Source organism: Siphateles boraxobius, unplaced genomic scaffold (assembly GCF_051911475.1).
Source record: "Siphateles boraxobius isolate OS27281-9 unplaced genomic scaffold, OSU_SipBor_1 6, whole genome shotgun sequence".
Taxonomy (NCBI): Eukaryota; Metazoa; Chordata; class Actinopteri; order Cypriniformes; family Leuciscidae; genus Siphateles; species Siphateles boraxobius.
In genome coordinates, this window is record NW_027509186.1 from 12,964,775 (window position 1) to 12,979,781 (window position 15,007).

Consider the following 15,007-nt stretch of genomic DNA (forward strand, 5'->3'; position numbering starts at 1 on the left):
GTCATAATACTTTATCAGTGTACAGCTAATAGCTTCCGTGGTCGAAACGCATAAAATATTTAGCCTTACAAGAGATTATGTCTGTGCATAATGGACAAAAAAATCAATGTCATGGCTCTTTGACTGTTGACTATTGAGTGGGTATATTTATATAGTGTGGGCGTATTACTGATGGCTACTTGGCCATTATGTGGTCCAACCTGTGTACAATCTATAGCTGACATATTTGCTTTTTGCAAATAGAAACACATTAATGTTTACCAGATGTTTGTTATTATTTCCGAATCTAACTTAAGAGGATTGTAATTGCACTTATAGTTTTTGCAGGAATAGTTCATCCAAAAATTAAAATCATTTACTGGTTCTCTAAAGTAGTCAATAGTAGACTGGACTTATCCCAATCTTCCCTTGTGGACAAAAAAGTGCACTTAATCATATTTTTCCATTATATAGAAAATAGTAGCCTGAACATTTTGCTAAACATCTGCTTTTGTGTTCAGCTGAAGAAAGAAAGTATTTCCCAACTGGTGGCTTTTTCCCAGCACTTGTATTTGCTGGTGTGTATGGCACACAGCCTCAATTTACGGATGTCTCTAGGTGTTTATTTGATGTTGCAATTCACAATTTCAAAAGAGTGGTTGGTTTTTGTCATATTGAAAGAATGTGTGGCAACGTGTACGAGCTGAAAAGATACTGCGTCATGATTGCACCATTGCCCATTCTTGCAAAACTGTGGGCACTGGCAGGAAGGAAAAGTGAATGTTAAGTTCATGTAGTGATGCAAAATGCACAAAGTGACATCTTCTGAAAGGAAGAGATGTTAGAGGAAGTGAAGTATATACATTGATGTTCACTGTAAAAAGTGAACATGTTGCTTTAAGGGGGTATTTCTATTTTTTTACCTTTAAATTCTAATTTTGTTGTTGTAACCTAATTTATTTGGGTTTGAGTTAAATTGGCCCAATATACAATTTCCAATAAAGCTCAGGATGGACACATTCGACACATGCGCACTACGACTGCAACACACCTATAGAGGCAGTATAGTCATGACTTGTGTCCGCTATACACAGGACATCTGCTGTGAAGGACAAAGAAGAAGAAAAGGGTTGTGTTTGGCTGCTTTTTGCTGATTCTGCGTATGCAGAATTCTGCAGAACACTGCGAATTCTGCTTCAGTGAAAAAATGGTGATTTGAGGTTATTTATACAAATTATGTTGCATCAAAGTAAAAATCGCAATTGTAAAAAATAAAATACACTCACAAATATATTTTTTTTGTATCTTGTTCAGGTTTAATTACAATGAGCTAAAGTAACACAATTTAACATTTCGTCTTAACTTAATTTAATTGTGTTCAATCCACCTAATATATTTAAAAGTGAAGTTGACATTAATTTGTGTTAAAACTACATGAATAGTTGACATTAAAGGGATAGTTCGAAAATAAAATTAGCCCATGATTTACTCACCCTCAAGCCATCCTAGGTGTATATGACATTCGTCACTTGAACTTGACGCACAACGTAATGACGGCAATTTGACGCCTCTCGCGGTTCAAACAAACAGCAACCGCTTTCGTCATTACGTTTTGCATCAAGTTCAAGTGTTACTCTTTTGGCATAAGTCGATACATATGGATATTTTTCTTACACGAACGCATATAGCTTCACTTCAGAAGATATTTATTAACCCTCGCAGAGCCGTGTCGAGCACTTTAATCATGAATGCGCTTTAATGGACTTCCAAAGTCAACAAGCCATTCACTCTCATTATAAAGCTTGGAAGAGCCAGCACATTTTTTTTTTATATATAACTATGATTGTATTCGTCTGAAAGAAGAATGTCATATACATCTACGGCTTCAGGGTGAGTAAATCATGGACTAATTTTCATTTTTGGGTGAACTATCCCTTTAACTGGATGACATTAACTGGACAGTGGATCTGTAGCTCCCAGCATGCTTAGCATAGAACTGCATTAGGAGACTCAATTTAGGGATTTAGTGTTATTTGATGTGCTTTACAGTAAAGGGAAATATATTGGTGGGTTATGTTTGTTAATGTTTAATGTTCAGTTATGTTGGACATTTAGGGTTATTGAACTTTGTGGTTACCATTGTGCTGTGGGCACTCAATGCTATCAGTAGTGACAAGTCTTATCTTATTTTTTCATTGTATACTTTGCATGTAATGATGAGACACTATTTGATTGAAAATGAATCCTTAGCAAATTGATTGTAAAATAAAACCAAAAATATAATGAATTATATAATTAAGTTAAGTTAAACATACAAGAGTAATTTAATTTGATAAACCAACTAAATAGTGTTAACCAAACTAAACTGATTTATTTTGAATTAAATTAAGTTGTGATTAAAAATGTGTTCAATTAAATTAAGTAAGGGTAATTCATATTTTTGAATGTATTTACATCAATGTGGAAAAGGACTTTCATCATATAAAACAAAAAAGATTATATCAAATTAATTAAATAATTTTACCTAGCAGGATAAATCAGTTTTGTTTCAGTAAAACCTTGTTTTTCAGGTTGGTTGAATTCAGTTATAATCAATAATCTTAAATAATTTATTTCATTTAATTTGTAATTTAAGTTGAACTGACAAAAAAAAAAAAAAAAAAACATTTTTCAAAGCCTTTCACCTCTAGTGAAATTGCTTCTGTTTTGCATTTTGCAATTTTTGTCTATAATAATTATGTAATGTAATATACTGTACATTGATATATTTGTTTTGTCTCTTTTTTCAATATTTTTTAATAACTTTTGGGATAAATTAAATTACATTAAATTTTTCACTAAACTTGGTTACAGAATTTTGGATCCCACTATTTTTTTTTATCATAAAATTCTTTTTTTTAAAACAAACTTTGTAAAAATGATACCGTTATTGTCTCTGTGTAAACTACAAAAACGTGAATTTGTGAAAGCGGTGAGGTCATGCTCATGCATATTATGTGTTCAGTCTACTGTATATGAACGTAGTTTTTCTTTACATAGTGACAATAACACAGAGGAACGTTTCGACAACATTGTCATGTGTACACGAAAAACGTAAAGGAAAAACGTTAGTTATTGTGTAAACGTACCCTGAGAATTACGTTCTTTGTTGTTGCTACTTTGAACCCATTTTTGGGTTGCAACCACCTATTTGAGAAACATTGAATGTTCGCATTAACATAATCAGTAAACCACAGAAACAAACAAGGATCAGGAACACTGGCAAACAGGAACAGAACAGAACCAAACCAGCAGGTTTGGACTATGCATTTGTTTACTGTAAATCTAGTTGGTGAAGTAGAGTTACAAAATGTCTCTACTGTCTTTTCAAAGACCGCTTCCTATGAACAAAATTATAATAACCTTTGATAATTTCAAATGCAGGATGGCCATTTTTTTGGCATATGATACCTGATGAATGTGATGAGAATAACAAATGGGGAAAACATTGCGTGTTACTAGTAAAATGGAAAAACCATGACAGGCAGGGAAATCTAAAAACTAGACAGATAAGAGGCAGTGAAGATTTCCAGACACCCACAGATTTGGTCATGGTAAATATACAGTAGGTCTACACGCACTTAAAAGGGTTAGTTGACCCAAAAATAAAAATAATCCCATAATTTACTCACCCTCAAGCCATCCTAAGTGCGTATGACTTTCAGAGTTCAGAGAACAAAATCAGATTATATTAAAAAAATGTCCTGGCTCAGAAGGCCTTTATTAACCCACTGGAGCTATATTGACTACTGGATGTAATCAATTGATTAGATGGATGCACTTTTTTGGGCTTCAAAATCTCTATTCACTGACATTATAAAGCTTGGAAGAGCCAGGATATTTTTTAATATAACTCAAATTGTGTTCAGCTGGAAAAAGAATGTCATATACACCATATACACTTGAGGGTGAGTAATTCATGGGATAATTTAAAATTTGGGGTGAACTAACCCTTTAAGATACCACACAATTCAATAAAGTTCATGTTGTTTGGAAAGTCAAACCCAAACTCATGTTTACTGTGAGGTCTTGTGCAAGTCTTGGATATGTTGGGTCATGTGTTTTTCTCAGAAAGCTCTAACAAGCCGGAACTTGACGATTGTGCTCCTTCTAATTCCATTCTCTCTGCCGTGTGAGTGAGACACAGGCAGACCTTAATATTGAGTAACAGTGTAATCTGTGACAACTGGATTTTACAGTGCACTTATCGGTCTGATGTGTGCTTACGTGTGATATACTGCCATCTAGATGTAACACAATGAGGCGCAAAAAAGCTCTGGAAATCAGAGATAATTTTTTTGTAATTTAAACCTGGACATGAAGATTTGGGATTTTTTAAAATTTTTTATTATGATGTAAAATTCACTCAAATTCAAAAGCGAAAGGTTCTGCTGATATTAAAGTAGTCCTACTTGAATGAAAATAAACCCACAGTATTATGGGTGTTTAGTTTTATTATGATGAGACATTAACCATCTATACGTAAAAGGCATACTTTTATAATATAAAGTTTATTTAAAAAATTTGAGAGTTTGACCCTATCAACTTATTTTAATGATCTGAATTTATTAAGTGTCTGTAAAAACTCTTGTCAACGTTTTCTTGTATAAGGCATTTACACCTAATTATTTATTTAATCATTTTGGTTTCCAGGATAAAGCATTAGTGCAAAGTATAATAAATGTCTAATGTGTTAAAAGCTTGTTTTATGAAAATTATGGAAAAGCATAAGTCAAAAAAAGTAAAAAAAAAAAGTCAAACTTCAGCCGTCTACGGGCAACCTAAATTTACTTCAAAATATTACTATTAAATCCTAATTTAATCATGACAAACTATATATCGTTGGAAAGGTCTAAGGCTCCTTAATAGATATTTTAGCGCTGTTTTTTTTCTTACAAATTTTGTATAAACAGTAATATATGAATTTATGACAAGAGTGCACCTCAAAAAATCAACGTCATTACAGGAGTTTCTGACCTTTGTCACAAAAAGTTGAAGCACACACTTTTAATAATTGAAACTTTGGTTTTTAATGCTAAAAGTTCATAATAAAACTTAATCTAGTATTTGTCAATAACAAAAGATAAAATTATATTTTAAAAAGTAAAGTAAAAAGTCCTCTAAACAGTATAATATATATATATAATTTTTTTATTATTATTATGTCACATATTTTAGTAGTTATCATAAATTAGGTATCATTTGAAAGCTTACGAACTCAGAATTCCTCCTGTATAAACCGTTTTGAAATTGGACGTTGCGTTACCATAGAAACGGTATTTTTATTAGGCCCCTCCCCTTTTGGGCATCATCTTTCATCATTTATTATTAGAAATGTTCTAATCTTGACAAAACACATATTGTCAGAAAGGTCTGAGTCTCAAGGTTCCCCATTGAGTGACAGAAGTGATATTTGGATAGGAATTTATTAATTTGTTATGGCAGAATGCATACAATTAAATTCAATGGAATACAATGGCAGCCGGTGGCTATTTTTGGTATAACGCCTAAACAAAATATCATGGGAACTTCAATTTTTGTGATATCATCTTTAAATTTGGAACAAAACTTGGTTAGATATTTAGCTTTCATTTTATAGTCATTTTATAGTAAAAAATATTTTGTAAAATATTTATTTTATATTAAAAAAATATATTAATAAAGTATATTTGATTTACTGTAAATTTGAACTTCCATAACTTTTTCATACTTAAATTTGAAGTGCTTTCACTTCAGTAATAATCTGCTGATTGTGTTCTTTAAAACAAGACCAAACTTAGGTCTATATTCCTAAGCATTCTTGAATTACAACCATTTAGGTTTGTATAGTGCATTTTAATGTCAATTATCAAAAGGGATGGGGGGCAGTTAAGGGGTTAAGTGAAAGATTATCACAAAAAAAATTGATTTGATGCTATCCATCCATACATCTACTTCTTCTAAATGACCATCAAATAGGGCAAATCTGCCCGAAACTCCTGTAGTGTAAGCCAGGCATTAAATCCCGATTATCTTGATGGTTTAGATTATCTTATCAGATTTTCCTGTTGTTGAATATTGAATAGATGTTGAATATTTACGATTCTCAATCGGGGCTGCTCCGACGTTCTTCCGGGCAGTTTCGGTCACTCTTAACACACCTAGTTCCACAGGAAATTCTGATAAGATAATCTAAACCATCAAGATAATCGGGATTTAATGCCTGGTTTACACTACAGGAGTTTTAGGCAGATTTATGCCAGATTTGTTGGTCATTTAGAAGAAGTAGTTGGATGAATGGATGGATGGATGGATGAATGGATGGATGGATGGATGGACAGTTCTTCCGATCAGAAATGCTGATGTGTGGGTGAACCCCGAGGACAAACGCGCATGTACTCTGTAAAATGGATAAAAAACTCTGTTTGTGTGTTGTTGTCTTCTTCACAACACACGACACCCTAGGAGCAAAACTGTTAAATCTAGGATTTTTTCCCCCTCATGTTTGTGGTCTCTCACATTTTGAAAATCTTATAAGATTTTAAATATCTTTTAGTGTGGCCCCATGAAACGCATATCTCGGGTCTTTAGTGACCCGGGCAACACTACACTCCTCCTCGTTCAAGTTGGACATCAACCTTCTTAGTATTCCTCAAGCAATTCATTATAAACAATATAACAAGAAAAAAACAAATTATAAAAGAATGCCTGTTTTCCCATTCATTTTTTGTAAAGATTTTATAGGGTCTCTAACGACCAGAGGTGTGTAACAAAGTATAAATATAAACAAAGTATAAATAAAAAGTATATAAACAAAGTATAAATATAAAGTACATTATTTTCTGCACAACAATAATTTAATATTTGATGACTGAATAAGTGCAATTAATTTAATGTCTGATACATAATGATGAAGTGACATTTCACAAATAGTTACCGCAGGCAGAAAACAAATGAATAGGAAGAATCATCAGCAAAACTTGAAATGCCTCAGGGATTTACTGCAGAGCAAGTTCTGAACGCAATCAAATATTAGTGTAAATGTCACTTGATGATGGATCTGGCGAATAAGCTGTCAGTGATCAAAACATTGATTCTGAAGATGTTGAAAATTATAGTTGTGAGTATATGTTTGAGATGGTGAATATGAGTCGGATGTTGAATGTTCTGGGAAATGAGCTCTGATGAGGACAGTGATGATGGTATAAAACTTCTGCTCAAACCACACACCAGTTTGAAAAATACTGGACACCATTCTTTCAAGAGGCCCCAGATTACCTAGCAACAGCACTGCTCTCTTCTCCTATGTAAGATCGCTGGAGTCTATTCCAGAATCTCAGGCTAAGAGAGGGAAACACTCTGGGCATCATTGGTGTTTACACATTTCACAGTAATTAGAGATGCGTGCAAGAGCTGCACGATTAATCATTTAAAGATCGCAATCTTGATTTGAACACAAACAGTCTTTCCAACCACACTGTATCATTATTTCTGTGTTACACATATTCAAATCATCACAGAAGTACTAGGATAAAAGTATATAGTTCAGATATAAACACTGATGTTTATCGTAGCAATTAAAATAGAGAAAATCACTGTCTAAAAAAGAAACTTCAAAAAAGGTATCGATTACATTGTTACACCAGTAGGTGGCGACAAGTGACTGTTAAAAATTTATTGGTCATTGAATCATTCATTCGAGTGATCTGTTCACAAATGCTGAGTATTTATGTAGTATTTATGAGTGTGTCATTGAATCATTCAATCAAACCGATTTTTTTGGTTAGTTGTCTGTTCAGAATCATTGGAGAGTCATGATCTCTATTTGAAACAACAACAAAAAAATGTATTAAAAACAATTCTTAATTTATCCAGAATAGGGCAGCTCTAGTGCTTGCGAAGCAAGCGAATCTTACATGCTTATAATTCTTCCGTACAAACTTCGGCACGTAACTCATCCCGCACCGATTGTCTTTGACTGAGGTGTCATGTGACTTTCATACTTTTATAAACGATCGGATATACAATGTTTGCAGAACGGGTGAAAAATCCTATAAACTTAACATTTGACAGAACTTTGTGACTTCATATCTCACAAAGAGTCTTGAGAGTGGGCTGATTTGACTCTTCTCAGCAAGCAGCCAATAGCTGTGTCCCAATGTGAAGGTTGCATCCTTCGAAGGAGGCACCATGTAGCCTTCGTAGGATGTCCTAATTGCGCAACCAGGTGTTCCCGTTTACCGCTCCTGGCGCCAAGCAGCGGTGCGAGAGTACAGCTGCCATCCTGATAATTCATTTGATATAATTGAGTAAACAGCTATGGAGCCAGAATTGCCTATTATCATTTTTATGTTTTATATTTTACTGGAGGACATGGTGAGGATGTTTCACCCCCGGTGCCGCCGGGTCATGTATTTTCGGCTTAGCCAAGACCATGGCCAGAGCTGGTTTGCTGCGTCCTGACTCCTGAATTGACGGATTACACTTTAAATTGTTCAAGTATTGGGTGTTAACTTACATAAATAATGTTATGAAATATTAAAAGAAAACATACATACATAAGCATATATATATATATGGTTCAAATGTTCCCTTATCTTACCTTGATGCGATTTTGTAGGCCAGTGTATTCTTTTTATTATGTACATAAATGGACCATGGTGAATATATGTACACAGGTTTTCAATCCTATTTGAATATACAACCCAGTTGAATATAAAAAAGTGCAGTTCAAATGTGCCGTAATTTTTTTAAATAAAAATGCTGTCGTCATCGGCGCGCAATGACTTATGGGGTAGGATAGGCCGCTAAGGATCCATTCATGTATCCTTTCTTTCACAGGGAAACGAAGGGTGCATTTGGCGTCGCTTTTAAATCAGGGTAGCCTTCGTCGTTCCGCGATGACGCAACCGGCCTTAGAATACGGCCTTTGAAGAGTATAGAATTGAATTGGGACTGCCTTCATCGAGCCATGGTGACGCAATCGTCCTTCGAAGGGTGCACCCTTTGAATTGGGACATCCTTCGTCACGCCGCTGTGACGCAATCGGAGTTCAAATGCAGCCAATCGGCCTTAAAAAACGGCCTTCGGAGGATGCAGCCTTCACATTGGGACACAGCTATTGTGACATTTAAACTTCCTAGCTATGCCCTAGCGACCACTTACCACTTACATACCACTTACCACTTACATAGCAACCACCCCAATGACATCCATTGAAAAAAGATGAGAGGGATATTTGTGGATCAGAAGATTGTGGAGACAAGTGGGTGGGCTCTTTTGACTAAGACTGGAAAGTAATATTTAAATATCCTGCTGAAAACTGTATAACCACACCCTAGCAACCATTTGGAGCACCCTAGCAACTGTATAGCAACATAAAGATGCCATATCTCAGCTCCACAACAACGTACAGACATGCTGGTTGCCTCACTTGCAATCATGCAGAACACCCTAGCAACACGCCCAGTGCCGAATTTACATGTCTAGTATTGGTTTTACTATATTTTGGATTAAATAAATACCGGCTTTTTGAGCATAAGAAACAGCTTTTTTTCTTTCATTTCAAAAATGCTTTCTTTAAAAAGCCAATATAAGGCCTGTATTCCCAAGCATTCATGCATTACAATGTGTTGTGGTCAACACTCAAAAAGGGACTTGGCAAGTTAAGTTAAGACTCCAGGTTTATTTCCAGGAAGTGGATTAATGATAATAATAACTGTGTCTAACCATGCACACCTGAAACTCATCCAGCACACATCACCAGCACTATGGCTGCGTTCCAGTCCACTTTTAGACACGCACTTGCGAACTTCCCGAAGCACTTCCCCTCAGGGGAATTCCTCCCGCCATTTTGAAGTGTGTTCCACTTCGGGAATTGGACAAGGCAAGTTTATATGGACAGACCATCGTTCCCTCGATTTTGACAGAGGGAGCGAGTCTACTTCATATGTACACTTCAGGCAGCTCCATATACATCAATGCAACACGATTGTGACGTCAACGCAGACGTTAATTTACCCCACCACAAACAACTCTATGATATATTAATTATTTTAAAAAATTTAAACAACTCAAACACACCTTTATATAGAATGCTGCATTAAACAATTTCGTAAGAAGTTAAAAGAAAAAAAACAACAACCACATAGTTAACACACACACACACACACACAAACACACAAACACACACACACACACACACACACACACACACACAGAGAGGAATATGTATATATATATACATAAACTGTAAATGAAGATGATAATGATGATAGAGAAGCATATAGTACATGTAACATATAGAGTTTATGCTGCTCTAGTTGACTCACTGCTGATATCAAGTGTTGTTTACATTTAAATGAGCCTCAACATTCTGACAGTCCAGCAGCTTGAGTTGATATCTGAAATCAACACAACTGTCCCTGAAGCCTCGAAGCCTGATCACATGCGCTTCAAACTCTTTACAACTCTACTATTTGAGAAGTAAATAGTAGTCATCTACTATGATTTTCAGTCATCAGCATGGAGCATGCCGCGTTGCCTGAGAAGATCCAGGACTCATCCCACACACCTAGACTAAAAACACATCTCTTTGGCTTAGCATACACATAACACATTATAAATTTCTATAATTCAATGTTAGGTTGCATAGATTAGGTCAGCCAGAAATGGAAACACTCAAATCCCACAAATTCTGATGTACTTGCTACATCATAAGAAGAATGGCGTCTACGCTAATATAAGTCTCTCTGTTTATCCTGAGGTTTACCGCAGCCCGCCGGATCCAGGCCGTATCCAGATCTGATGAAGGACCTGCGCCTGGACACGACGACAACGCAGTCCTGAACTGTCAACTAGTCTCTCCCCTGTGAAGGCCTCCTTCCCTTTACCTCTGTACAGATAAAACTTTGTCGGGATAATTATGGTTCACATGGCTATGCGGAAGCAATAAATAATTCTATATTATACATTTTTAAGGCCAGACAAGTAATTTGTTGAGGTCAATTTGTAAAGACAGACTACACGCTTCCGCACATATATATTCAAACGTGCATACCTATAGACTAAACAGGTAATACGCATGTGCATTCGTCAGCGTTTTTACAGGTTTGCATTTTTGAAGTTTGCACAGAGATAACCTTTTTTCAAAAAATGTCAAGGCTTACACCTTGGAAACTATTTCAAAATTTGGTTGTTCCAACCCCGGAAGACCTCCGTTCTTCGGAACACAAATTAGGATATTTTTTATTAAATCTGAGAGCTGGATCACTCCTCCATAGGCTTCTTAAGGGATTGAAACTTGCCGGCCCTGAAAAGTTGTTAAAGACATCGTTAAAATAGTCCAAGTGACTACAGTGGCTCAATCTTAAGTTTATCAAGCGACGAGAATACTTTTTGTGCACATTTTATTTCAACTATTAATTTCCTTCTCTGTGGGCCTCGAGTAAGTTAACGTAGTGTAATAGCGTAAGCTTCTGTGTTGTACGTCACACGCATCACACACATGACCAGCGTCAGCCAATAGTGAGCCTATGTGTGACATACAACACAGAAGTACTACGCTGTTACACTACGTGATGCCTGTGGTTTATTTCAGCATTTGTTTTAACATATTCAATTCAATTCAAATTTATTTGTATAGCGCTTTTCACAATACATATTGTTTCAAAGCAGCTTTACAGAAAGTGCATTTCAGAAATGTACATAGAAAAAAAATACAGTTAGTTAATCATGTAGTAATTTAGGGCATAATATATCGCCGGCGTTGAGTCGTCTCTTCACAGGCGTTTAGTCATCTCATCGCAGGTGTTGGGGGATCTGAAGTCTCCGTGAGAGGCTGGATACAAACTAGAGCTGACGAACGCTATTTATGCTATAACAGCAGAAGAGCAGATGGGAAATAATTAGCATAGCTGCTGTTCATAATATTAATGCATTCGATCTGATTCAACAGTGGTGTAAAAGGTAAGCATTATGTGAATGCTTGGCTAAAGAGATGCGTTTTTAATCTTGTTTTAAAGTGGGACAGCGAGTCTGAGCCTCGACCAATATCAGGAAGGCTGTTCCAGAGTTTAGGAGCTAAATGCGAGAACGCCCTCCCTCCTTTAGTGGACTTAGATATCCTAGGAATGACCAGAAGCCTCGAATTTAGTGATCTTAAAGAACGCGATGGATTGTAGGGCGATAGAAGGTCCATTAAATACACAGGAGCTAAACCATTTAGGGCTTTATGGGTCAGTAGTAGTACTTTGTAATTGATACGGAACTTAATAGGTAACCAGTGTAGAGATGATAAAATTGGTGTTATATGATTAAATTTTCTTGACCTAGTAAGAAATCTAGCAGCTGTATTTTGCACTAACTGTAGCTTGTTTATTGAGGATGCAGGACAGCCAGCTAATAAAGCATTACAGTAATCTAGTCTCGAGGTCATGAATGCATGAACTAACTTTTCTGCATCAGAAACAGATAGCATGTTACGTAGCTTAGCAATGTTTCTAAGGTGGAAAAAGGCTGTTCTTGTAACATATGAAATATGATTTTCGAAAGACAAGTTGCGGTCTAGTATAACACCCAGGTCTTTTACTGTAGTTGATAAAGTAACAGGACATCCTTCTAAATTAAAGTTGTATTGTACAAGGTTTTGGGGTTAGTTTTTTGGACCAATAAGTAATACCTCCGTTTTATCTGAATTTAATAGCAGGAAATTACACGTCATCCAGCATTTTATATCTTTGAGACACTCTGTCAATTTAGATGAGTTAGTGTTTTCATCTGGTCGTGATGAAATATATAATTGAGTGTCAATTGTGTCAATGATAATATTACCAAATGGCAGCATATATATTGAGAATAGCAGAGGGCCTAACACCGATCCTTGCGGCACTCCATAGTCTACTGACGTTATTTTCGATTTTTCCCCATTTAAACAGACAAAATGATAACGGTCAGATAAATACGATCTAAACCAGCTTAATGCCTGTCCCTGAACACAGTGTAGTTTTGTAGTCGATCCAAGAGTATTTTATGATCTATAGTGTCGAACACAGCGCTAAGATCTAGTAGAACTAGTATTGAGATACAGCCTTGGTCAGAAGCTAACAGTAAATCATTTGTAATTTTAACTAGCGCAGTTTCTGTGCTATGATGCGGTCTGAATCCTGACTGAAATTTTTCATAGATTTCATTTTCTTGCAAGAAAGAGCACAATTGAGCGGACACAACTTTTTCTAGAATTTTAGACATAAATGGAAGATTTGAAATGGGTCTGTAATTTGCTAGGTTATTTGGATCTAATTGCGGTTTCTTAATGAGAGGTTTTATTACTGCCAGTTTGAATATTCTTGGAACTTGACCTAAAGATAAAGACGAGTTAATAATATTGAGAAGAGGCTCTTCCACTACAGGTAACACTTCTTTCAGTTGTTTTAGTGGGTATTGAATCTAATAAAAATGTTGTTGGTTTAGATGCAATGATAAGTTTATTTAACTCTTCCTGTCCTATAGTTGTAAAGCGGTGTAGTTGTTCTTGAGGGCCGATAATTGAGGCTGAATCATAAGACACCATAAAAGATTGTACATTTATAATTGTGTTTCTGATGCTTTCTATTTTCTCATTGAAGTAATTCATAAAATCATTACTACTATACTGTAACGGAATATTTTGCTCTGGTGATGTTTGTTTATTTGTTAGTCTAGCTACGGTGTTGAATAAAAACCTTGGATTATTTTGGTTATTTTCTATTAGTTTGCGGAGATGCTCAGCCCTGGCTGCTTTTAGAGCCTTTTTATAACGTGACATACTGTCTTTCCACGGGATTCTAAAGACCTCTAAATTAGTTTGTTTCCATTTACGCTCTAAGTTACGAGTTTCTCTCTTGATAACATGCGTAGCACTGTTGTACCATGGTGCTTTAGTTTTCTCTCTAACCTTTTTTAATCTAATTGGTGGAACAATTTCTAGTGTACTAGAGAAAATGGTGCTCAAACTGCTAGTCATTTCCTCTAGTTCATCTGTTTGTTTGGGTTCACTGAGCAGCTGAGGTAGATCAGGTAAGCTATTTGAGAATCTATCTTTAGTGGTTGGAAGGATTGTTCTGCCTGGTCGATAACGTGGCCCAACATGACAAATTTCAGCAGTACGTATTATGAAAGTTATCATGTAGTGATCAGTGACATCATCACTTTGCGGTACAATATCTATATCGGTTGGATTGGTTCCATATGATATAATTAAATCTAGTGTATGATTTAGACGATGAGTGACATATGACTAACATTATTTGAGAGAACGCCACAGTCTTGTGATCCAGTTACTTTCCCCCCATACCCTCATTCGCTATTCCCTTTATTAGTCCACTAATATAGTCCACTTGAAGGAGTGAATGTAAAACGATTGAGTGAATTAGGACACTGAGTGCATCGGATGATTCAGTTGTGAGCGCCATCTTCAGGTCAGATGCGGTAATTCATTGTGTGTCTATCAGGAGTGACAGGTCTTTAACACATTTAGATCAAACTGATGCAGTTGAAGTTTCAATGAAGTTTCAGTGTCTGTATTAAGGAGCAGCAAACCAGGGAAACCAGACTCTCCTGAATGAGATCTACACAGAGCTCTACATCACAGAGAGTGAGAGTGGAGAGATCAGTAATGAGCATGAGGTGAATATCTGCTCTGAGAACAAAGTGAATAACAAACTACAAACACTTGAATTACAATTCACATTGTGTCACAATTCATCACAGATGAAGGCTGTGTTGCTCTGGCTTCAGCTCTGAGATCAAACCCCATCACAGCTTAGAGTACTGGATCTGAGAATAAACTATATACAACATTTTAATGCAGCCAGGTTACAAATTATTTTAAATTGAATCAGCTAGTTTGTTTTTGCAGTGTAGGGAATTCAGGAGTGAAGTTGCTCTCTGATCTGAGGGATGATTCAAATTATAGCCCTACATAGTACGTTTTTATTTAAAGCTTTTAAATTAGTCCAAATTCAGTAACACG